We start from the raw sequence: 26,033 nt of genomic DNA on the forward strand, positions 1-26,033 counted from the left end.
CGGGGCTAGGGTGTTTCTTAAGAAGGTTTAGAGGCATGATTTATAAGCTTAGCTCCAGTCTGGAAGATTGCCTCGCTTTCCGGATTGAATTACCCTGCCGATCACTTTATTTACATTTAGTGCAGTTGTCATGCCATTTCTGCCTGACACACACCTTGGCTGCCTCTCCCCTTTTTCGCCCCCCACGTCCCTGTGGGTCTGTAGGCTGACAGTGGCCTTGAATGTTTTGACAGGGCCTTTTGTGGCAATGTGCTTCAAGGTATTCTTGGATTTTCCTGATTTCTATTTATTTAAAGGGCTCGGGCTGTGAGGTCCAGTCAGTACAGCCAGGCATTTAAGAGCGGGACGGACAGACTTAATTTTCTGTTTGAGAACGAGAGAGCAGATTGCTATTGCAGAAGAGTGAAAAAGGATAATTATTTTGACCGTGGCATTTTTGGGTAATCTACACCATACTTCCCCCATAACCACATAACCAAATTATTAACCCCATTTTTCAAAACAAGAAATGTTTGGGGAATTAATGAAATGCCCCATATAGGGATGCCAGGGTTAAAGTGGTTAAATAAATAACTGCATTCCTCATGAGATTTATAGAGATTTGCAGGATCCGCTTGGAATAGGGAGTTCAGGGTTTTTGAGGACAGCAAAGGACAAAGGACAGAGCCGATTTGAAGGGGCTTCTGGACAAGCCCTCATCTCTGATGGGGATTGTAAATTATCTTGACACTTTCCAATTGCCAGCAAACCATGTTCTCCACAGGAGAGATTCCTCCTCCAAGTCTGGGAACGTCTCATGGAATGAGAATGAGACAGCAGTGAGAACACACCACTACATGCTCTTTTGTTTCTGAGCTAAAGGGGAAATGGGAGAATCGGATTGCTATTCCTTGAGTCTCAGCTGTGAATGATCTTAGTTTTGTTCTTTATAAGTTATCTTTTATTTTTGCTTTTATTTTTATTTTTTTAATACAATTTAATGTATTTTTTATTTTTTTATTTAAACTATCTGTCCTGCATGGACAGATACTGTAGTTTCAAAACAAAATATAGATCATATAAACTAAATGGGTAAAAACACAAATCGGCCTGTTATAGCGCCACCATAAAGAAGATCTGAAAAATGTAGGATGACATTTCTTTCTTGGCCTAGTGGCAATGTGCGTGCAAAGTTTCACAGCAATCGCACACTTTGTTCATGATTTGAGGCATTTAGTTCAAAACGGACCACTCCTGCAAACTTTGGAAGCCTATCTTAGCCAATCAGGATGGAATATGAAAAATCTGATGGATTAGTTTGGTTTAATGACTATAGAGGGACTGTGTACAGATTTGTGTGATGTTTGGACAAAATCTGTAGGAATGTTTTGCAAAAATCGGTCTCCTGGTGGCGCTATAACAGGCCGATCTGAAAAATTCGGGGCAAAGGTTCTGCTCTGGCATCCAGGGAGTGTGCGTGCACAGTTTCGCTGTGATCGGGCCAACCGTGCCGGAGATAAGCTAGTCACAGACGGATGGACACACGGACACACACACACACGGAGGGACAGATAGGGTGCAAAACATAGTCTCCGCCATAACAAGAGTAGGCTAGTGGTCTCTCTCCTCTCCTCTGGGGAAACGCTCATTAAAGAACCAGTGCTCTTATCACTATTGTGTCAAAAGGTTTGTGTTAAGCTGATAATAAATGCCAAAGTGTGCACCTGAAGCCTTTTTAGACATTTGCATTGAAAATATTAGGCTACAACTTACAAGGCTACAAGTTAAGTTTACACTGATGATGGCCACAGGCTGAAATGTTTGAACTCTATGCAGGCTCTGCAACTCTGCAAAAGATGATTTAAATTCCTTTTGGCTTTCTTCAGTCATCTTTTGAGTGTGAAACTTTAAATTGTTTGCACTCTTAGAAGTGCCCTGACTTCCTAAGATTGATTCTCATGAAATCGCGTTTGAAATTAGCTTTTTCACAGGGTGCAGAGAGAGGAAGATGACATTTTACTGCAGGGCTCTACTCAAGCATGCCAAGGTACCAAAGAGGCAAAAACCCATTCACTCTCTCAACTATTATAATCGCGCATAGTGTCATACTGCTCTCTGCAAACTGAACTGTCCGGCGAAGAGACAGATTAATAACTCATTTCGGAGAAAACAAAGTCCTAGAATTGAAGTATGTTTACCCAATTAAATGAATACCTACTAGGAAATTGCTCGCTTATTGATATTGCGGGGGTTGAGAGAACACCGTGTTCATGGCTCATTGCTATTTTTCAAGGCTATTTTCTCTTATATTGTTCATGGGGCAAGGAGGTCAGTTCTCATTTCTGGTGGACAGCTGAACATTGCATTATTACATTTGATCTAAGCTATGACCTCTCAAATGCCGTTTCCGACTCCACGCCCTTGGCTGTTATCAATTTCAAAGAGTGGAATTGTATTGTGTTCATTCTCTCTGCAGTGTTGCGGTTGTGTGTGTGAAGTGGAGATGATCCGGCTAAGCCCCGAGCTTTTTCATTTCATTTACACAGCTGTTGGGATGTCATTTTGTGCATTCGGTGCCAGTGTAGCACGTCGTGACATTTGGGCTGGTTAAAAAAGAACCCCCCCCCCCCCCCCCCCCCCATTGCCAGAAGACATCACGACACGAGGCATCTTTTGTTTAGTCTCCGGCTTGAAAAGAAGCCATGGATCAGGGTTAGAGGTCATCAGGGGGTCAATGCAACTGTCAGCGGTCAGGTGAAGAGTTCATCCGCTCCCTCTCTGCAGAACAGTGAAAACCATGTCTTGTTGTTGTTTTAACACCCACACACCTTTTTTACAGCATGGTGTCTATAAGGGGCAAGCGCTCTACAGATGTTGTCAAACATCATGCAAATCGGTACACATTATCTCTATAGTCATGTGATCAACACGGATCTGTCCGATTTTTCATATTCCATCCTGACTGGCTAAGATTGGCGTCTAAAGTGGCTTGTTTTGAACAAAATGCCTCAAATCGTAAACGCAGCATCCATTTCTGTGGAATTTTGCAAGCACATTACCACTTGGCCAAGGAAGATATGCCACCTTTTTCACATTGGACTGTTTTAGTGCCACCAGCAGGCCGATTTTTGCAAAACGCATTTTTGGAACAAAATGCCTCAAATTATGAACACAGCGTCCGATTGCCGTGAAAGGCCTAGGAAGAAATGGCACTCTTTTCACATTGGCTTATTATAGCGCCACCAGGAGGCCATAATGACCTACCTGACCTGGCAGAGACCTGTGCTCCGAGGAGTGCTTTTCCCTAGTTAAAATTCAATCATAGAAGGTTACACAACAATTTAACACTAACAGGCCTTCCTAAATAAAAAAAGTTTGTGTTTTAAAAGAGTTCAGGGTCTGCTGTGCTCTTAAATCGATAGGACGGTTGTTCCCCCATGGTGGTCCCCCATGGTACTGGGGACCTGGAGGATGAAGCTGTTTGCAGATCTGGTGCGGGTGGAGGTTTGTGGAGTAGGCTCAATTTGTTTTTGTAGGTAGGGAGGGGCATGTCCATTTATGCAGTTATGAGGATTAAGCAGGACCTTGTTGTTGTCGACCCTGGCTGAAACGTGGAGCCAGTGCAATGAGAATAGGATGGGTGTTATGTGTTCATGGTTACGCACTCGCATTAGGATACTGGCTGTGTGTGTGTGTGTGTGTGTGTGTGTGTGTGTGTGTGTGTGTGTGTGTGTGTGTGTGTGTGTGTGTGTGTGTGTGTGTGTGTGTGTGTGTGTGTGTGTGTGTGTGTGTGTGTGTGTGTGTGTGTGTGTGTGTGTGTGTGTGTGTGTGTGTGTATTTTTTTCACATTTTGTGAATTCATAATCTCAGATCCACCTATCAGTCTAGAGTGGAACTCCGTGTTACATGAAGTCGTTATGTTGATGACATCAGAATTGTACTGCAGTTGTGCAGACGGAGGAACTTGTTAAGACGTGGCACTGAAGGGGTCAACCATCCCAAATAGGGACTTCCTCCTGGCTCCATACTGTCCTCTCTCACGGAATGGAGCTACTCTTAGAAAGGCACTTTGAGCTGGATTTCCTTGAGCTGAGCCAAACCTCGTTTGAAACACACAGTGTTAGAACCCTTTTGAAAACAAAACGGTGGCAATTTAATCCCAATAACACCAGTGCACCATGCGGCAACGCTATTACCCACTCAAACACACACATTTGACCACACTCTCGCTCTCGCCCCTTTAACCTGGCGTGCTTGTCCCTCGTTGATGAGCAGGAGCAGAGGGGAGAATTTATGGCCCTTGTTAGCAAAGTGTTGGCAACCCTCATAAATCAACCAGGAGCTGCTGGGAAACACTACAAACGCAATTACAACTTAAAGAGCTTTGTACTGGCCCACACCTTAGTATATACGCACACTCAATCTCTCTTTCTCAAACACACACATACAGCACTGTACATACATTACATACATTACATACATGTACATACGGTCGACCTACATGCATATATAATTATAAAGACTACAACTGCTCACATCATGACTTTACAGCTTTACGGATATTATTTTCACCCACTCTCTGAGCCATATCAATGTTCCGCACGCACGCACGCACGTACGCACACAACCCAAGGCCAGCTTGCCATCTGCATATTCTTTTAATGCAGCCACTAAATATTCATTAATGTCCAGCAGCTCTTGATGAAATACCCTTTAAATGCTTCCACTGTGCATGCATGTTAATTGCACGTTGCTAAGGACAGATGATGATATTCTGTCTCTGCCTCAAACACAGAGGCAACAGGTTGTTTGGTGTAGAACAGACTCATCTTGTCTCTTTATGTCATAGTGACATTGTCCTGCATCAGATCGTGTGTCCCTATCCACGTCAGGTTCTCCAATAGCCTCTTATCCGTTTTTTAATGTTTTTTTATGGCTCTGGTTTGAGGGACGGGCATGGCTGATCCTCTCTTTCTCTCTCTCTCCACTTCGCATGCATGCGTCTATCTCCCAGAGTGTGTTCTGCTGTGTTTTATGGTGGAGTGTAGGCGTTAGATTTTTGTCTCAGCCTAATCTAATGATCCAAGCCATAAAAATGACTGCTCTCTCCCTATGCTCTGCCAGAGTGGGTGGGTAGCCTGATGTGAGCGCGAGGAAATTGTCACCTGACGCTGTATTTACACTTCGTACAGCGCCAGTGTCCAAAATAGCCAATGTAGTCGTGAGCTTGTATGCTATGCTATAAATCAGGCTGAAGAGTGCATTCATCTAGGTGTGTATGTGTATGCATGTTCTATGCCATTGTTTTAGTGGGCCTAAGCCTGAGTTGACTTGATAAGCGTAACATCAGAGATGGGACAATGCTCCACACGTCCCAGACTCTTCTCCCTCCTGGCTCCCAAACTGTGGAGCAAACTCCCCATTGCAGTGAGAACTGAAGACTTTTTACCACAATGTTAAGGATGTAATTTTGATAGCATGTTATTTAAACAGATGATAGGTCCATTGTTTACCAGGTATCCTATTTTCAATTTTTTCAAATACAGATTATCATTATTATTATTTTAGGATATTGTTTTAAGCTGATGCTAGATTCTTGGTTTACCTGTGATCCTAGTTTCTTAAGGCACTACACTGTCTCTCTGCATTCTATCTCGAGGAGGAGGAATTCATGGCTCTTCATTCAGCAGCGATTCTCTGTTTTGACCCAAGAAAACCAGCTTGTGTGTGTGCGTGTGTGCGTGTGTGTGTGTGTGGGGCCGATTATACACCAACAGACAATTGAGGACCCACACACACATTAATTCATACATCACTTGCACACACTCTCAGATGGCTAGTTGGCACACTTCTAAGATGAGGGGCTTCTTGGTCGGCGTCCATTTCATTCTCAGGTCACTAAAGTATGATGCTGTATTTGGTGTTCTCCTGGTTTAGTTAAGGCCTGGCTGCCCTGCCATAATGCATCGTCTTCTTATCATCGTCCTTCATTTAACCCATTCAATCCGGGGACGCATCTTTAGATGTCTTTGTCTATTCAAAAATAGCAGATCTACAAGCTCATAGCGCGGCACCGAGTGCCGCGCTATGAGCTTGTAGATCTGCTATCTTTTTTTTTTAAATCGTGAAAATGTGTGCAAATCTTTGAATATGTTTTTTAAAGCGAACATTTGTAACTCAAATCTTTGCTTCTGGGGATCCCTGGAAAAAAACATTTTACAAATGTTCGGTTTAATATTTAAAGATTTGCACAAATTGTCATGATAAAAAAAAAAAAAAAGCAGATCTACAGTACAAGCTCATAGTGAGGCACTCGGTGCCGTGCTATGAGCTTGTATATCTGCTATTTTTGAATAGCCAAAGAAATCAAAAAATGACACAGATTCTTTCCCGGTCTAAATGGGTTAACTCAGACCCAAATGGACCTATGTTGTCCTTTACAAAGTGGCCGGTGACCCACCAGGCCACACATCCTCTAATATAAATGACACACACCCCCTTCCTACTCCGGTATGGAAGCCACGCCGTTCTCCCTGGGCCATGAAGGGAGAACTTCTTTATATCGTTGGCACGCTTGAGTCTCACGTGGCTCAGAGAGGCAGAGTTATTTTATTACAGTAATTAGCGTATTAATGGCTACATTTGTTATAATTGCAGGCTTAAGCGAGGGAGCGGTGACTGTTTCTATAGGGTTTTGACCTGTCAGCTATGTTATGGATGAGGCTGCATTCATATTGCTTGTGTGTCTGTCTGTGTGTGTGTGTGTGTGTGTGTGTGTGTGTGTGTGTGTGTGTGTGTGTGTGATTCGCATGTTTAATGCAAATTGTACCTCCTTGGAATTGGAACGCATCTCTGTCATTTTATATTTCTTTGACTATTCAAAAATAGCAGATATATACAAGCTCATAACGTGGCACAGAGTGCCGCGCTATGAGCTTGTGGATCTGCTATTTTTGAAAAATCGTGAAAATGTGTGCAAATCTTTGAATATATATATTTTTACAGCAAACATTTGTAACTCAAATCTTTGCTTCTGGGGGTCCCTGGAACAAAATATTCTACAAATGTTTACGATTTTTTTAACAAGCTCATAGCGCGGCACTCTGCGCTATGAGCTTGTATATCTGCACATTTTTGAATAGCCAAAGAAATCTAAAATGACAGAGATGCGTTCCTGGATTGAATGGGTTAAAATATTGAATTAAAATGTTATGATGGAAGTCAGAGGGGCTCGGGTCTGGCTTAAAACTTGGCCAAATTTGGAGTCATACATCACAGATAACAATTATGTCAAAGAAGACTGACATCATAGATGACTGACTTACAGACTGGCGGCCACATGAAGTCCAAGATCCACATCGGAGCCATGCTGTGGATCTCCATATCCACATGATTAGATTTCTCTTTCTAATAGAACAGGCGCCATGGGCGACCGACGTATTTGTACCTGAGCAGAAAAACCCTTAACGTCTCTCACCGTGACAACCTTGACCCAGTGGTGTAAAGTAACTAAGTACATTTACTTAAGTACTGTACTTAAGTACAATTTTGAGGTATTTGTACTTTACTTGAGTATTTCCAATTTCCAATACTTTTACTTCTACTCCACTACATCTCAGAGGCAAATATTGTACTTTTACTCCACTACATTTACTTGAAAACTTTAGTTACTAGTTATTTTTCAGATATAAATTATGATATAATGAAACATACATTAACCACTTTAAACCTATTTTATACCTAGGCTATTTGAAAATAGCCGATCTACAAGCTCACAACGCGTCGCATCGCGACGCGTTGTGAGCTTGTAGATCTGCTATTTTCAAATATTTAGTACTTTTACTTTAAGTACTTTAAGTACATCTTGATGCCAATACTTTTGTACTTTTACTCAAGTACATTTTTAATTCTGGACTTTTACTTGTAACAGAGTCTTTTTATATTGCTGTATTGGTACTTTTACTTAAGTAAAGAATTTGAGTACTTTTTCCACCACTGCCTTGACCTCATCAACGTGGTTGTCTCTCATGTCCTCCGGATCCTCGTTCCTTTTTGGTACAGCTCTGGTGGCAGAACAAAATAGGCAGACTAAGGTCAAAGACAAGGGGAACGAGAGTGAAACGGAAAATGGACAGATTGGGGGCGCAACGTCCTAGACAGACAGATGAGTTACTACTGTACAGCTGCACTACTGGATACCAGGCTGTTTCCCCCTTTTAGTGTGTGTGTGTGTGTGTGTGTGTGTGTGTGTGTGTGTGTGTGTGTGTGTGTGTGTGTGTGTGTGTGCGTGTGCGCGTGCGCGTGTGTTCCTGACACAGTCTAGACCAGGCATGCTGGTGAATAATCAGCGGATGTTCACTGTTGGGCAATCGCATAAATCAAGCCGGTATAATTCAGGTGTTCATTTTGATTGAACACACCGCATGCTCAGAGGCTACCGTTCTGCTCTAATGTGTCCATCAAGGTCAGGCCCGTGTTTAGATTTGGTTTACGTTGGAATCTGGGGGGGGAAAAGGCACCCATGTGCACCTCTCTTTATTACTCATTAAAGCGAGTTAAAATGGAAAGCAATTTAAAATGCACGTCTCTAATCTAGGTTATTTATACAATCACACAATAGGCGGAGCATTAGCTCTATGTCTGGCCGAGGTTAGGGCTTTGGACGTTGGGCAGCTGTATGGCTTAAGTTACAAAAACAATGAGAGATGTGCCGAACATCACTGTACTTAGAGAGGCACGCTTAGCCTGACATTACCTCATCTGACACACTCGTCCAATTCAAATACTTTGCACGCTCTCCAATGCACATACAAGCAACAGAGGATGGTGGTGTTTGTTTCAATCATGTCTGGAAAGTAAACTGGGTGCTGTTGTGTGAAATGTGCTCTGTAAATGAGAGCCTACAGACCAAATGTTCCTCCTTGTCAGAGAAAATGCCAGAAAACAAAGTTGATCTCCTTTCGTTTGGTTTGCCATGTTACACTTGGCATGTATTGGTTGGTATGATACAGACAGCATATCATCGGTGGAGACCTCATATGTCCAAAAACGGTGACTTTTCCAACGCCAATTGTGAAACATTGGCACGACACATTGTGAGCTTGTGGATCGGCTATATTTTGCTATTAAAATATGGAGATACAAGGTTTCTGCCCGACAGCGATGATATGCTAGCATGCTATTTACTCCATATCTCATGCTGTCATCAGTATATCACCTCACACTACCACACACACACACACACACACACACACACACACACACACACACACACACACACACACACACACACACACACACACACACACACACACACACACACACACACACACACACACACACACACACACATACACACGCTCTCTTCCTATCCTCTTTTAGAGTGAGGTGGCTTGGAGTGCTTGTGGCTGGGAGTGTTTTTGGGAGAAAAGGGCTGGGCTGCTGGCTGTGTGTTACGCTAGCCTCAGCACACACACACACACACACACACACATACACACACACACACACACACACACACACACACACACACACACACACACACACACACACACACACACACACACACACACACACACACACACACACACACACACACACACACGTCTACATTTCCTGCACCAAGGAGAAAAATAACATTGGTAATGATAGCCTGCAGTTGCCCTTGCTGCAGGGGCAGCCGACGCACACGCAGGCAGACAGACACACGCACGCACGCACGCACAGACAGACGCGCACACACACACACACACACACACACACACACACACACACACACACACACACACACACACACACACACACACACACACACACACACACACACACACACACACACACACACACAGAGAGTAGTATACTGTATAATTCAGTTAAAGAGAGCTGCGGCATGGAAAGCAATTAAGGATTAGACCTGTGTGAATAGTCTTTACACCCAGTGCTCATCAGCGCGCGCGCACACACACACACACACACACACACACACACACACACACACACACACACACACACACACACACACACACACACACACACACACACACACACACACACACACACACACACACACACACACACTCATGAATGGGGTGTTGATGTTCTGACTTCCCTGTCCCACAACATTTTGCCCTGACTTCACCCACTGGAACATAATCCTATTTAGCCAGACAAACAGACTGGATCGGCTAGTGCGCGCACACACACACACACACACACACACACACACACACACACACACACACACACACACACACACACACACACACACACACACACTCTTCTCTCTCTCTCTCGGGGTTCCAGACTGTGCCAACAGTTCCGTTGTCCGGTACAGCCCTGCAGGTACAATGTCATCACATCTCTGACGTCAATGAAATGGAGAAGACGCCGTATTTGTTCTGGCTGAGCTATTTATAGATGTTTATCACACACGCGCGCACGAACACACACACACACACACACACACACACACACACACACACACACACACACACACACACACACACTTCTGTTAAACACTAGCACCCGCTGAGCAGGCTTTAGTTCATGCGTGTATTTGTGCAAGTCGGTCTTTAGTTACATCCTCTCATTTCAAGTAGTCAAGTACCGTGACTCTGGTAACTATCTATCAGCCCCACTGTACTTACTGTACCCGATCAGGTTCCCACAGCATTGTCACTTTCAGCCCAATATATAAATGTATATATTCAGTGTGGAAAAACATTGTTAAAGCTAGTATAAAACAATAATGTATCGGACATACAAAAATTTTACTTTTCTTTCCACTCTTCAACCCTGGATGAAACCCAATAAGCGTTTTTGACAGTTACAGCGAACAATAGGGACACCTATAGCCTAGCCAGCACTTACATTAGCCTTAGGTTGGCAATAAAAAATGATTGTTTTAAAAGGGTTGTTTCAAAGTGATGGGTGCTTGCTTTAACACAAAGCGAGGCGAGGGTAGAAGGTACAATAGTGAGAGGCTGTTTTATTATTACATCTCATCATGCGTATATATGTTCTAATTTTACTCTCCGTAGCTAAGCAACTCCGTGGGTCTTGTAGTGCTGATAGAGAGAAAGAGACAGAACATGTGCGTTGGCATATTTAGTCTGTGAGGTCAAAGCTGAGTTTGAGGAGTTGAGAATAATGTAAGAGTTTTGCTGTCATTTTTATATATAGGCAACTTGTCTTTACTTTATTATTATTATATTAATATACTATATTATTTTATCCTGATTGTACACAGAGATAATGTTTGTACTACCACTAGTTTGTAATAGTGGTGTGTGTGTGTGTGTGTGTGTGTGTGTGTGTGTGTGTGTGTGTGTGTGTGTGTGTGTGTGTGTGTGTTTCTGTATTTCTGCACGTGCACGTGTGTACTGTCACACTGTGTGTTAATGTGTGTGTCTACACAGACCCACGATTTCCTCTCAGCATATAGCACACGGCTGGCCCCGTTTTGGGAGCCGGGTGCCTCAGCAACCAGGTCAGAGTTCGGAGGTCAACGAGAGGGAGTGCTCTGACCTCCTCACATGTCGCGCAGCCTTGGCCAATCGGCGTGCAAGGTCCTGCCCAGGGCCAAAGATGGAGGTCTGCCTTGTAATAACAGGCTTCCTCTGGCTGTCTATTTTTGTCAAAGGGACAGCGTCTGCGTTTCTCCAAGGGCAAGAAACTCTTTGAAACACCATAACATCGAAAATAAAACAAGCCGTTTTCCCCCTCAACAAAGACCTCTGTGGAGGCAGAACTGATGAGTCTCGAAGTGGCCTTACTTGTAAAGCATGTGTGTCTGAATGCACAAAGAAAAGCACATCAGGCTTCACAAAATATCAAAATATGTTTGTACCTGTGTGTGTGTGTGTGTGTGTGTGTGTGTGTGTGTGTGTGTGTGTGTGTGTGTGTGTGTGTGTGTGTGTGTGTGTGTGTGTGTGTGTGTGTGTGTGTGTGTGTGTGTGTGTGTGTGTGTGTGTGTGTGTGTGTGTGTATTTACATGTGCATGCACGTAGTTCCGTGTTTGTGTGTGTGTGTGTGTGTGTGTGTGTGTGCACATCAGGCTTCACAAAATATCAAAATATGTTTGTGTGTGTGTGTGTGTGTGTGTGTGTGTGTGTGTGTGTGTGTGTGTGTGTGTGTGTGTGTGTGTGTGTGTGTGTGTGTGTGTGTGTGTGTGTGTGTGTGTGTGTGTGTGTGTGTGTGTGTGTGTGTGTGTGTGTATTTCCGTGCGCGTGTGTGAGGTTGGGTGAGGTTTAAGTGATAAGTCATGTAGGTTCAGTTCTAAACAGTTTTGTAGCTTTTAGCGTATTCCCCAAATTTCCACATCATTTAACAACTGTAAATATATCCTGGAGTGAGACTGGGTCTGTTTGACAGTCGTTTGCTTGTTCGAACATGTTCCCTCTCTCCAAAGACGATTTGAGTTAAAACAACACTGCTTTGACCCCCCAGGCAGAGTTTTGGCTACTTCAATACCCTTGTAGATACAAGCAGCAATCAGAAGAAAGTGCTGACTGTACTTACTTATTTACACCTTTGTATTCCTTGCGGAACATAGGCCATTGATGAACAGTTTCCACCCTGTCTTATGGCATCTTCTCTAACCGTTGCCATGTCAGTCCAAGGTCAAAAGCAAGTACAGAATTCATAATCAGAACTGGAATAGAAACAATGAATCCCATGGTACAATGTGTGCATCGGATGCAACCTGGACACGTACAACTTACTCACTACAGGCATTTAACCATGTAGACCCTATGCTGTGCAGTGTGTACTGTACATTGTTGTACGTCAAATAGCAACAATAGCCAATCTACAAGCTCACGTCACGTTGAGCTTGTAGATCTGCTGTTTTTGTGGAATGTTCACCTAGGATGCTAGGGTTCATCCTATATTAAAATTGGCTTAACCCATTAAGACCGGGAACGCATCTGTGTCATTTTAGATTTCTTTGGCTATTCAAAAATAGCAGATATACAAGCTCATAGTGCAGCACAGAGTGCCGCGCTATGAGCTAGTAGATCTGCTATTTTTTTTTTATCGTGAAAATGTGTGCAAATTACCGTTGCTGTCCGGTTGGAACCAGCTAACTCCATTTTGCTTTTGCTTTTTTTTTCATAAATCAGTGCTATTGACCCTTTACGTCTGTGTGTTGGTAAAAAAAATATTGAACCTATGAAAAGTATTAAAAAGTGCTTGTGACAAAAGCAGCTAACTCCATTGGATCCTTAAACTTTCTGCTAAACCAGCTGGCTCCATCAAAGGGGAGACAGCACTTCCACTTTCATCTCCTGTTCTGTGGTTCTGAAGGGTTATATTATATCTGAAGTACATAATCAGACTAATTAATTTAGTCGAATATAAAAAATCTATTAGGAAAAAAACTGCTTCTTGATTATTTGATTAAACTGCATGAGCAAGATTAAGTCGTTTTTTGGTTATTAAGATGGTTTTAGATATATTTTATTACCCAGCCCTAGGTGGTACAGTGGTGGAAAAAATACTCAAATGTTTTATTTAAGTAAAAGTATCAATACTGCAATGTAGAAATACTCTGTTACAAGTAAAAGTCCGGAATTCAAAATGTACTTGAGTAAATGTATAGTATGTAAATGTAAGTATTGGCATAAAAAACAAGTAAAAGTACTCATTATGCAGAATGTCCCATTACAAGTTTTCAAATGTATAAAAATCTTTTGAAAATAGCAGATCTATAAGCTCACAACTATTTACAAATGGCTGAAATAGGGGCTGAAGTGGTTAATGTGTGTGTTGTAATAATAATCAAAACCTACAAAGTAACTAGTAACTAAAGTTTTCAAATAATTTTTGTGCAGTAAAAGTACAATATTTGCCTCTCAGATGTAGTGGAGTAGAAGTAAAAGTATTAGAAATTGGAAACACTCAAGTAAAGTACAAACACCTCAAAATTGTAGTTAAGTACCGTACTTGAGTACATGTACTTAGTTACTTTCCACCTCTGGGTGGTACCATTATGTTTCCTCACTGTTGATTCAGCACTCTGTCTGGGCTGTGTGACGGTTCTGAAGGCATGGGACAGGGTGATGGTGTGAGATGTCACGACGGGGCAGGGGGTCACACACACAGCGTGTGTCACTGGGACGATGGCCAGCCTTAAGGGACAGGGGAGAGTATACTGTCTGTCAGTGTACATCACAGTAACTGGCAGGCAGACCCACACCCACTACATTTAGTCATGGTGGTGAGACAGTAGACACAGCGGCTGTTTTTGGGCCAGAGAGTGATCTCCTTCCTTTGTTCTGGGGCAAAGCGCACGACGAGGAACATCCGCCATGTTATATTAACTCTGTAAGACTTTTTACACTTGTAACACCTTTGCTGGCGATAATATCCCTATGTCTTCAGTGTCCTCATGCACGTGCACAGTGCATGAGGTATGCTGACACATACTTATTTGGATAGATGTACTGTAGTCTTTCACTCACTATTTTTTACATCATACATTTTAGCTTAAAATTAAAAACGTGTTTCCATCAAACATATTTTTTTAATGAGGGTGTGTTTTGAATGAGGGTGTGTTTTGAATGAGGGTGTATTTTGAATGAGGTTGTATTTTGAATGAGGGTGTATTTTGAATGAGGGTGTATTTTGAATGAGGTTGCATTTTGAATGAGGGTGTATTTTGAATGAGGGTGTGTTTTGAATGAGGGTGTGTTTTGAATGAGGGTGTATTTTGAATGAGGGTGTATTTTCTGGCAAAACATATAAAATGGTAAATTCACACACCTATGGAGGAGGAAACCATGCAAGGCACCAACCTGCCCATTGGGAGCAGTCAGGGGTTCAGGGCCTTGCTCAAGGACACTTCGACATTAACACAGGGGGAAAACGGGAATCTTCCGCCTCCCAAGCGGCTGTTCTACGAGCCACTGCCGCCCATATAAGAAGTAATGAAACTTCATTAATGAAAGATATTAAAATGCAAAGAAGGTCCTTCGTTTCTTTGTACTTTTTATATTGCTGGATGTTTTGGAAACATCAATCATTGCTGCCCCACATACAGAGCCTAACCAGGTCCTTAATTGCTGTTGCTAATTAAGTGGTTTAATCTGCCGTGCACTGATTTTTCAAGTCACCCAATAGAACGTACATGTAGGAGTGCAGAGCTAAAACAATCACCTTTTTAGCTCAGGTACATGTTAAACTTTAAGCCGGAGGTGTGGGGTTTCCCCACCCCCGTGAGTATGAAAACAAAATGGCTGCCATTTGAATAGAGCCAATGATGATGGTGTGTGAGCCATATATAATGCACACTTTACCTTTCTGTGTAACCGTGACACATTTTATTGCCTTTTATACTCGTGATTTAGTTCTTTCACCTAAGCCCACCTCTCCCCCCTCGGGTCCTTTACTCTGAGTCCTTATGTTGTTGTCACTCCACAATGTCCCATTTCAGCCAAGCGGGCTGGAGTGCATCCACTCCAGCTGCTACAGCACACTATGACTTGCCATGGTTGCTTGTCGTGACTCGTGCCCCGAGGTGAAGCATCCTCATGTCCCCTCCGCTGTATGTTTTAGCCAAATTGAGTACAGACAAAAAGAGAAAAAAGACGATACATTTCCAGCTATGCGACACAGGAAAATGTTCATTCAAAGCTGAATCCATAACAGTTTTTGTGTGAATATAATGTCATTTTGAACTTTCTGTAATAATAGAGTATCTTAACCCATTCAAACCGGGAACGCGTCTGTGTAACCCTTTTATCCATATTTTATACTTTGGGTATTCAAAAATAGCAGATCTACAAGCTCATACAGTAGCACAAGCCTGTAGATCTGCTATTTTTAGAAAAATCTTGAACATTTGTGCAAATCTTTGAATACATATTTTTTTGAAGACCTGGAACGCTGTGTCATTTTAGATTTGGCTATTGAAAAATAGCAGATATGCAAGCTCATCGTTTTGAAAAACATTTTTGCACATTTTTGAATACATTTATATTTTTAAAGCAACATTTGTAACTCGAATCTTTGCGTCTGGGGGTCCCTGGAACAAAATCTTTAGAGATGGGTCAAATTTTGTCTGCGACCAAATATATTTATTCAAAAATGTGCAAAAATGTTTTTCAAAAGGATTTTTCAAAAGAAATTCAGATCTACAAGCTCATAGCGCGGCACTCGGTGCCATGCTATGAGCTTGCATATCTGCTATTTTTCAATAGCCAAAGAAATCTAAAATGACACAGCGTTCCAGGTCTTAAAGGGATAATACAATACTGTATAACTAACTCAATTGTGGGCGTTGTAGTCGGTCTACCTACTCTTCCATTGAGAAATGTACTGTATATCCTGGGGTTGGGTCGGACTGCTACTGGTTGACGAGGTAGTGCATGATGGTCAAAATGCGATGTATCCCCTACTTAGACAAGCTTTCTGTTATAGCTCAGTAGTAGAAATGGTGGCATTCGTGTGGGGGTTCGAAACCTGGGTAGGACATAAAAGTTACAGATTGCAGCTTGAACTCTTTTATGAGTTAGACATGGATATATTACCTCAGAGGTTTTTACGGTGACAGCCACACTAAACTAGGTTTTGATACTAAGAAACTGTTATTGCAAGACAAGACATCAAAGAAGTGCAGTGACAAAACATTCCTTGAAGTAAACTTTATTGCTTGTGTGTACCAAGATCCCCTCTACCAAAAGTCTTTTGAAAATATTTGATGTATTATTTATACTGTATGTAGCAGCTAATTGCTGATGCAACCTGATTGCAATTTGTCTGCCTCAATGTTCTTTTTTCTTTTTATGTCTGAGTTATTAAGGTCACAGACAGAATTCAGAAGGACACCCGATATCAATATAACTTTTCTCTATGAAGTGAAATGCATTGATTTTCTGGAAGGGTCTTAATTATCAGTTTACCGTAAAATGTTTGCAGTTTTGATCATTCAAGGCCAAACTGGGCTTTGGTGGAGAATTATAACAAGGTCACATAGTTTTAAATGGTAAATTATGTATTTTATGTTAGCGCCTTCCTACAAAGCGCTTTACATTGTGAGATTGTTACATTCACACACGCGATTACAGCCATGCAAGGCTCAACCTGCTCATCGGACACTTCGATACCCAGCCAAGAGGAGCTGGGGAGTGTGTGTGTGTGTGTGTGTGTGTGTGAGTGTGAGTGTGATAAATATTATTTAACCAATGAAATGCATTAACAAGAGCTTGTGACTACATAATAACTACATTGGATCCATCAGAACATAGTATCTTTTTCCCAATTCTTGAAAAGTAACGCTTTTGGACATACAAGGGTTCCACCCGACAGCTACGCTATGCTTTGTGAATGGAGACTCCCCTACTGGATGATGTGTTTGTGTTTGTATGCCCAGCCTGTTGGGTTGTTACTTGCCCTGCTTGGCAGTGTGTTTGATGGCACCCTTTGAAGAGGCTAAGTGAGATGGCAGGAACAGAGCGTCAGTGCTCTGGGTGTATTTTGGTTTTTCATACATTTGCTCCCTTCAATTTATGAATGCAGGAAAGCCGTGCACACGTGCGTGCATGTGGGGGCGCGAGCACGCACGCGCTCACCAGACGAATGCACTTCTCTTCACTCACTGTCTAAGCTCTTAAGCACAGGGATCAAATGAAAGACAATGCCTCATTTCACTCCCACACCCCTCCTCTAAACCCACCCTTTCTCACTTATAATTTTATCGCTGTCTCTCTCAATCTGTCTCTGACCCCCCCCCCCCCCCCCACACACACACACACACACACACACACACACACACACACACACATACACATACACATACACATACACACACACACACACACACACACATGCATGTGTAAAAAACAGACCCTCTCCTCACACATTCAGATATCATTACTCTTGTCCTTCTCAGTTAACAACTTGTTTTTCTCCAAATGGGTTAGAATTTTGACGGTCCCCCCCCCCCCCCCCCTCCTCTATTTCTGTGTCTCCTCCAGCTCGTCTCTCTTTCAATGCTTCTCTCACCGCTCTCACATTGTCTTCGCTCCTGTCTCAACCCATGTGGTGTCTCCACGTCTTTTCATCTTTACTTTTCATTTTATCTGTCTGTTTCTGTCTCTCTCTCTGTCACACTGAGTTCTCTTTTTTTTAATCAAATTAACACTTAGGATTCAGACTAAGGCGCTTATATGCAGAATAAATTGAAAGATGTGATCTTTCTTTCTTTTTTTGTCTTGCACAAAAAAAGTCAGCGGACAGAGATGTGATCATCATGAGATTCAGGGAAGAAAAACCACAGCATGACAGCGTGGTGAGCGGCAGAAACCTGATGAGCAATAAACCCAACCATGTGACCCGGCTTGTTAGAATAGTCACATTAATGAAACCCCATTATTCCTGGTAATGTGGCCATTCACATGCATGTCAACGTTGGCGCACACAGACACACGCACACACACAAGAGAAGCAGGTCTGTTTTGTTTCAGACATCAGTGAAAAGGTGTGTGTGTGTGTGTGTGTGTGTGTGTGTGTGTGTGTGTGTGTGTGTGTGTGTGTGTGTGTGTGTGTGTGTGTGTGTGTGCGCCAGCGAGTGCACACGTGTCTGGTGAATTCATCAGGCTCACCACATGGGCTTTCGATCGTCAAAAACGGTAAAATAAAGTTGGATAGTGTTTTGTGAGTCAGCTGTTTTGCATCAGTTCAGTGAAAAAGAGCAACTCTTGATTGAAAAGATTTGGCTGCTGGATACAGTAGATTCACTACGGCGTAAAATAGATTTGGCCACTGGTTGGATTTAGTACGGTGTAAAATTGATATTCCATTCATGGACGTATTTAGCATAAGCTGCTGAAGTGCTTCATACCCCCCACTAAAAAATACTAATAATAATTCTGTGTACTACTGCACCAAAATTGAATTTGCACAGACCGCAAAAGCCAAAGTAGATAAGCTGTAGACATCCGTCAGCGTACCCGTTAATATCACCATGTATTCATGTATTCATCGTGCAATTCATATGGTGTGGGTGTGGGGTGTATGTCTCATAATTGAACTAATCTCGGTCGTTATAAGCAGGATATACAGCACATCAAAGTATGGTCTAATATGCAGTACTCAAAGACGCAATGAGTATCCTAAACGTTGCTATGATTTTGGTGTGTATACAAAAGGAGTGAGTGAATGGCTGGACGGTGGAGCAGTATTCAACAGCAGGACACAGATGTTTGCTCCATTCCAGCGGAATCTTGAATCACATCATCTCTTCCTCATATCCTGAACCTCTCTCTCTCTGTCTCTCTCTCTCTGTCTATCTGTCTCTCTGTCTCTCTCTGTCTCTCTGTCTCATTAATCTTTTCTACTTTGTGATCTTCGTCGTTCACCTCTTACCGTGGTTGAGTATGCCTCATTTGTGCAGTGTCTCTCTCATTGCACAGTTCACTGCAGTCGTTGAAACCTGTGCATTCATGAGTCCGAAACGCAGTATGGGGCAGTATGCAGTGGCTGATGTCCAATCCTTACGTGGATGCTTTCTTTTTTTGTCTGGCAAGGAACTGATGAAAAATAAAAAAAAGAACCTTCTTGTTTGTTGGAGGGATTCTCACATTTCCAATTTTCGGAGCAGACGGAGCAGAGATGCGTGTGTGTATGTGTGGGTGCACGGACGGGTGTGGGCGCGTCCTCTGTCAGCATGTGGTGTTTTGAATGTGAATGCTGCACTCAGGCAGCTGAGACAGGCACAAACATAGACGCAGAGAGAAGTGAGGGCACAGCTCAATGCCACCCCTCCGGATGTTATTTGTCTATCTATCTGTCCATCTTCCTGCCTGTTATGTCTCTCTGTCTCTTCTGTTTGTCTGCCTGTCCCACTCTCTCTCCCCCCTCTCTCTCTCTCTCTCTCACACACACACACACACACACACACACACACACACACACACACACACACACACACACACACACACACACACACACACACACACACACACACACACACGGTTGTCTGAGCGCTACTCAGTAGTGATAATATAATCCCATTGAGAGACAGAGTGGCTGAGTTGCAGTTTGCCTGTGGAGATGTTCGTGAGAACCCTCTCTCTTTTTTTAGGTCTCTCTCTCCCTCCCTCCATCTCTCTATGGCTGTCTCATCCTCCTCTCTCTCTCTCTCTTGCTGTCTCTTTCACTCTTGCCGGTTGGATCTGTCACTTGCTCCCTTTCCCCCCCTCAAGCTGAGTGGCTGGGATGTCACCACTATCAGCCAAATGTCTCTCTCTCTCTCTCTCTCTCTCTCTCTCTCTCTCTCTCTCTCTCCTAACCTCTCTCTCTCTCTCTCTCTCTCTCTCTCTCTCTCTCTCGTGGTTGTCTCAGTTCCATGACCAGGGGTGGTTGTTGTTCCACTGGCACAGGGCCTCTCTCTCTGTCTGTCCTCCCGCTGTCCTCTCATTGTATGTCGCCTCTACTCTCTCAAGACTTTCTCTCTGGGTTCCTCCCCTCTTTCTCTTCTTCTCCTCTTCCCCTTCTCCCCCGGCTCTGCGGCGTTCTGCTAACCCCGCCCCCATTTCTGTCTGTCCCTCTGTGGGAGACGGACCAGTTCCCCTCTCCCACCTCCTCCCCCCCGATTTTATTCATCATGGCATGCAGGAATATGAGGGCATCATCACGGCCACACACACACACACACACACACACACACACACACACACACACACACAACTCTCTCTCTCTCTCTCTCTCTCTCTCTCTCTCGCTCTCTCTCTCTCGCTCTCTCGCTCTCTCTCTCTCTCTCTCTCTCTCGCCACCCTCTCTGACAGGATTGACCGCTGAAGGGAGGAAAAGGCATTTGTTGTATTATGTGAAAGTGCATGTGGGGACAACATGCAGAATGATGTCCTCATGTGGCTGTCTGTCTCACACACACACACACACACACACACACACACACACACACACACACACACACACACACACACACACACACACACACACACACACACACACACACACACACACACACACACACACACGTGCACTGCAGTAACCCTCTTTACGGGATAAGGAAGCAGCCTCTGACACACTCTCTCCTCCTCATCTGAGACGCGGTCGTATCACACTTGCCATAATCCCAGCGAATTACAATCCAGCTGCAATATATTCACATATATGCCATTATCCACATAATGCCATTATCCTCCGCCTGTACGTGCTGATGTCCCTGCCTCAAACACACACATGTTACACACCCCACCCCGCCCCGCCCCCAGTGTCACAGCTTAGGAGAGGAATTTCATCACCCATCATTTTACATTTTCCCCTCTCATTTTGGTCCTTTTTCCACAGTTCCGGGAAGGTTAATTTGGTCTAATCAGCGAGCCACGGACGTGCATGCCCATGGTTAATCAGTAATGGCGGGCCTTTTCCAACATGAGTCCCGCTTTAATTCTATTAACGTAACCCCTCCCCCTCTTCCCCCGCCCGCACCCACCCTGGCCACCTGTGCATGCCAAAGCCCCCCCCCCCCCCCCTCCATTCCCCCGGGCGTCTGTTCTATCGAAAGTCCCGTTGCCATGGGAACATGCAATTAACATTGAGGCTCAATCGGCAGCCCGAGGCCCGCATTGCTACCAATCAGCTATATAATCAGAGAGAGAGAGAGAGAGAGAGAGAGAGAGAGAGAGAGAGAGAGAGAGAGAGAGAGAGAGAGAGAGAGAGAGAGAGAGAGAGAGAGAGAGAGAGAGAGAGAGAGAGAGAGAGAGAGAGAGAGAGAGAGAGAGAGAGAGAGAGAGAGAGAGAGAGAGAGAGAGAGAGAGAGAGAGAGAGAGAGAGAGAGAGAGAGAGAGAGAGAGAGAGAGAGAGAGAGAGAGAGAGAGAGAGAGAGAGAGAGAGAGAGAGAGAGAGAGAGAGAGAGACCCAGCCACGAGAGAGGGGGAGCGTTGGATAAAGAGATATAATAATAAGCGGGAGATGAGGTCTGACAGGTACAATGATGTTAATGAGCTGGAGAGAAGCTAAAGGAGAGGTAGAGGTGGAATGAGAAGAGAGGGGGGGCAGAGAAAGGAGGGCTAATTGTTTCATTGTCGTGATGTAGCATTGTACGACAATGTGATTACCTTGATTATGTTAATACCTGTTAATTGTTTGGCAACACGTTGCGTTTGACATTGTCATGTTAATAGAGGGTTGGGAGGGAAAGAGAGAGAGAGAGAGAGAGAGAGAGATGGTGTGAGAGAGAGAGAGACAACGTGGCAGTGAAAAGGCGATAAAGAGAGGAGCGTTAGAGGACACACACCGGGCGAGCGAGCGAGTGAGGGAGTGGGGGATGAAAGGAGAGAGGTGGGATGGAATGAGGGACAAATGAAAAGAGGGCCAGGCTGAGATAATAGAGAGGGAGAAATGGATGTACTCTATTCGTGTGTGTGTGTGTGTGTGTGTGTGTGTGTGTGCGCGCCCATGTACAGCCATGTGATATATGTGGTGGCATGTGGCGTGGTGTAGGGAGGGGGGGCATCGTAAATCTGGGGGTAGACTCGTGCCTTCTAGCAGTCCGCCCATCTTCCCTCCGTGTCCTCCTCCTCCTCTTTCTGTCCTCCCTTGTTCTCTTCCTCCTCCCCCTCTTCATCCTCCTCTTCCTCCTTTTCAGCCTCCTCTTCTGGTCCTCTCTGTTTCTCTCCCTCCATATTGCTTTTCTCCGCCAAGGGATAGCATTTTTATGAAGATGTCATTCTCGGATGGGAATGTAGCCTTGGGGCTGCCATAACTGGACACGCCCCTGTGTGTGTGTGTGTGTGTGTGTGTGTGTGTGTGTGTGTGTGTGTGTGTGTCCACATGAACCTGTGTACATGCGTGCACCTGTAGTGAGTGTGTGTGCGTGCATGTGTGTGCACGTTTATATGTGTGTATGTTCTGTTCCTTGATCATTGCACAGAAAAATCCTGAGTGTTAATTTAACTGAGAAATTGTAAAACCGAAATGACACCTTCAAAGTTAACGTTTTAATTACACTGGTGACTAGTCTGGAACATAGAACCCGGGGAACATACTGCATACACACTGTAGGGATGACCCCACTAGTCTGACTGCCGTATGCTTTGGTGTGCTCTCATACAATGCCAAGTGTTGGTCTCTTAATGGCATGACATGTTATTGCTGACAATAACATGTCATTTGACAAGCCCCTTAAAGTTCCCCCCGACCCACCCCCGCTTACACACATACACACGCACGTGCAAGTGCATGTACACACAAGAACGCACGTGCGCATACACGCCTCCCTGCAGCAAGCAGAAATACTGCATGAGCACAGAGTGTCGCAAAAGACGGAGGAGTGTCTCTGCTTCCGTCGGGGAAAAGAAGCGTGTCACCGTGACCCTCCGTTCTTTAGTTATCGGCTGTTGAATATAGCTTGGTCTCGCCAAAAACGTAGAAAAAAACAAGAAAGCAGAGACATTTTTTTTTCTTTGCTTTCTTGTTTTTTTCTACCCCTTAACATTAGATCGGACGGGGCTGGGTTTGTTGTGATCACATTATTTCCGGATTTGCTCCTCTCCAGAAGTCATAGAATCAGTCATTGGTTGGCGAACAGCGGCATGTAGCGTAAACACTAAAAATATGTTTTTGACGTGTTACACGTCATTGCCACTCTGGGCTTTGTAAAAAAACGAGGTGTTACACGTCATTGGCACTGAAAGAGTTAATAAATCATGCACAAGACAATGGTTTAAGCCATTTATACTTTGCTGTACGACAAATAGCTAAAATACCCAATCGACAAGCTGTCGACCCAAATTGGGACGCCGGGGTTAACACATTAGCTGCCAAAGACGTATATATACGTCTTTTAATTATCAGCTGTTGTCTGCCAAAGACGTATATATACGTCTTTTAATTATCAGCTGTTGTCTGCCAAAGACGTATATATACGTCTTTGGAAAAAAGGAAAAAAATGCATTTTTTTATAATTTCAACCCTTGTCGAATTATGAACAGATTAGGAGCTAAAAATGTTCGAAGATTTGCTGCTCCATTCACTTCAATGTTAAAATTCAAACGGACAAACAATTCACTTTGTTTTTTGGTTTAAAACTACTGCTTTTGAGCTATATTGAAACATCAACCAAACATGTCAACGAGGTCAAAATGACCTCGTTGACATTTGTGAAACCACACCTGAATCTCATCTGTGATTAGAAACCATCTGGGGATCAATCATACTGGAGGAAAAAAATCTGTGGCTACGCGAACAGGTACCAAAAACATGGCAAAACCCTGGCAGGCAACAGCTAAAAATCTGAAAAAACTCTGGCAGGCAATGTAATGTGGTTAAGGTCAAAGGGAAGTGATATAATGCTGTACGAGACCTGTGGTGTAGAGGTGAACGAGACGGAAGTGTAAAATATCTATAAACTCGTAAGCACAGACACACATACTCTTATGTAGATGCACAGCGCTTTGTATTGCTCTATTTGTGTGGTTTACCATTGAAAACCACATTGTGCTCCTCATAGATATATGAATGATAATTTATCAAGATAAATACTATATTGTCATATTCTTATTCATATTAGATATATTATCTTATTATCTTCTTGTTTTAATTGCATCTTTTAACAGTGTCAGGGGAAATAAATAACCCAAAGCATGTCTTCTCTATCTCTGTTATTTCCCCATTAATCATGTATTATTCAGAGGTCTGATTCCAGTAAATAAGTAAAATAAGTTTACCCCAGTGTTAACCTCACCCAATCCCAGCCATATGTGAGAAACCTAAACCCCTAAATCCTGAGAGTGTCCCTAGAAAATGTACCAAATTGTCCTGACTTTACAGGATTCGTGTTTCATTTCTTTTGAGAAACCAAATGTCCTCGCATGGCTAGAAATACACTGGCACACAAACACAGCTGAGGAGCATTGCTTATTCATGTACACACAAAGAGAAACTCAGGCACATACACACATTCAAGGCTTTTGTTTTCTCTATCTCTTTTCTATTCCTGCCAACATTCATTTTGCTGTCTGCTCCCCTCACCTTCCTCTGTAAAAAATAATGACTGTCTGGTTTCTGGAGGGCTGGCTCTGTGTGTGTGTGTGTGTGTGTGTGTGTGTGTGTGTGTGTGTGTGTGTGTGTGTGTGTGTGTGTGTGTGTGTGTGTGTGTGTGTGCGTGTGTAAGATTTCATTAAGATCACCTCAGTCACTTATGTCCTTTGCACTGGCTCCAGATTTCAGCACCATTGTGACATCCATTCATATCACTTCCAGGTCTTGACCGCCAGAGAAAGAATGTAATTCTGAATACCTGGAAGAATGCCATTGCTAATTCACTTAAAGTGTCAAGGGTGGCCCATGGGCTACCTCTGCCCAATGTCTTGATGTGCTATGAAATGTCACATTCATTCTCTCTTTTTTCTTCTCTTTTTTTCATCTTTTTGCAGCTGTGTGCCCAGTCATGCGGGTTCTCCTGCGTAAGACATACCCGCTAATTTCATTAATTATTCCCCTCTCTCTGGTCGAAGATGGGCTAATTAGGGAAATCAGCGGGTGAAGTGCTTGGAATGGAAAGCCTGCATACTATTGGCCTTCCATGGCTTGTAATTGGACTCCGGCTGGGAAATATACAACTCGCAACATGCAAGACAATAATATTTTTTTCTTAAAATGTGACTGGTTTGACAAACTATGAGGTCATATTAACTAACTGAACCACAACTGATAATTGTTTTATATGTGAAAATGGCAGTCCCATAATTCTTAAAAATATAATTAAATCCTGTTTGCAGGAATTAGCATAATTGCTACTCCATGGTGCAATAAATAACTGCTCACTGCAAGTCTGCAACATTGCTGTGTGTGCTACTGTAGCTTATTTGGCTTCATTGCTTACACTACTTACTTCAACCACAATAAGATGTGGCTGCATGAAGTTAAAATAAAAACAGATCAATTAGAGTGGGACAGGAACTTTTTCCAACATCCCCGCAATGCAATTTAAAAGTGTGAATCATTGGTCAATCGCACACAGCTGCAGGCAGACAAACACTCACGCTGCTATTCAGACAGCATTCTTTTTCTTTCCACTGGAATTTTCA

At 43.3% G+C, this 26,033-nt stretch overlaps 1 protein-coding gene across 2 annotated transcripts in view; it reads left to right on the forward strand.

Moving 5' to 3' along the window:
* Positions 1–26,033, forward strand: part of fat3a (FAT atypical cadherin 3a) — a 238,291-nt gene that overhangs the window by 69,677 nt on the left and 142,581 nt on the right. The gene's annotated exons all lie outside the window — the stretch shown is intronic.

The sequence above is a fragment of the Gymnoscopelus microlampas genome (assembly GCF_963454915.1).
Source record: "Gymnoscopelus microlampas genome assembly, chromosome: 8".
In the NCBI taxonomy this organism is placed as follows: Eukaryota; Metazoa; Chordata; class Actinopteri; order Myctophiformes; family Myctophidae; genus Gymnoscopelus; species Gymnoscopelus microlampas.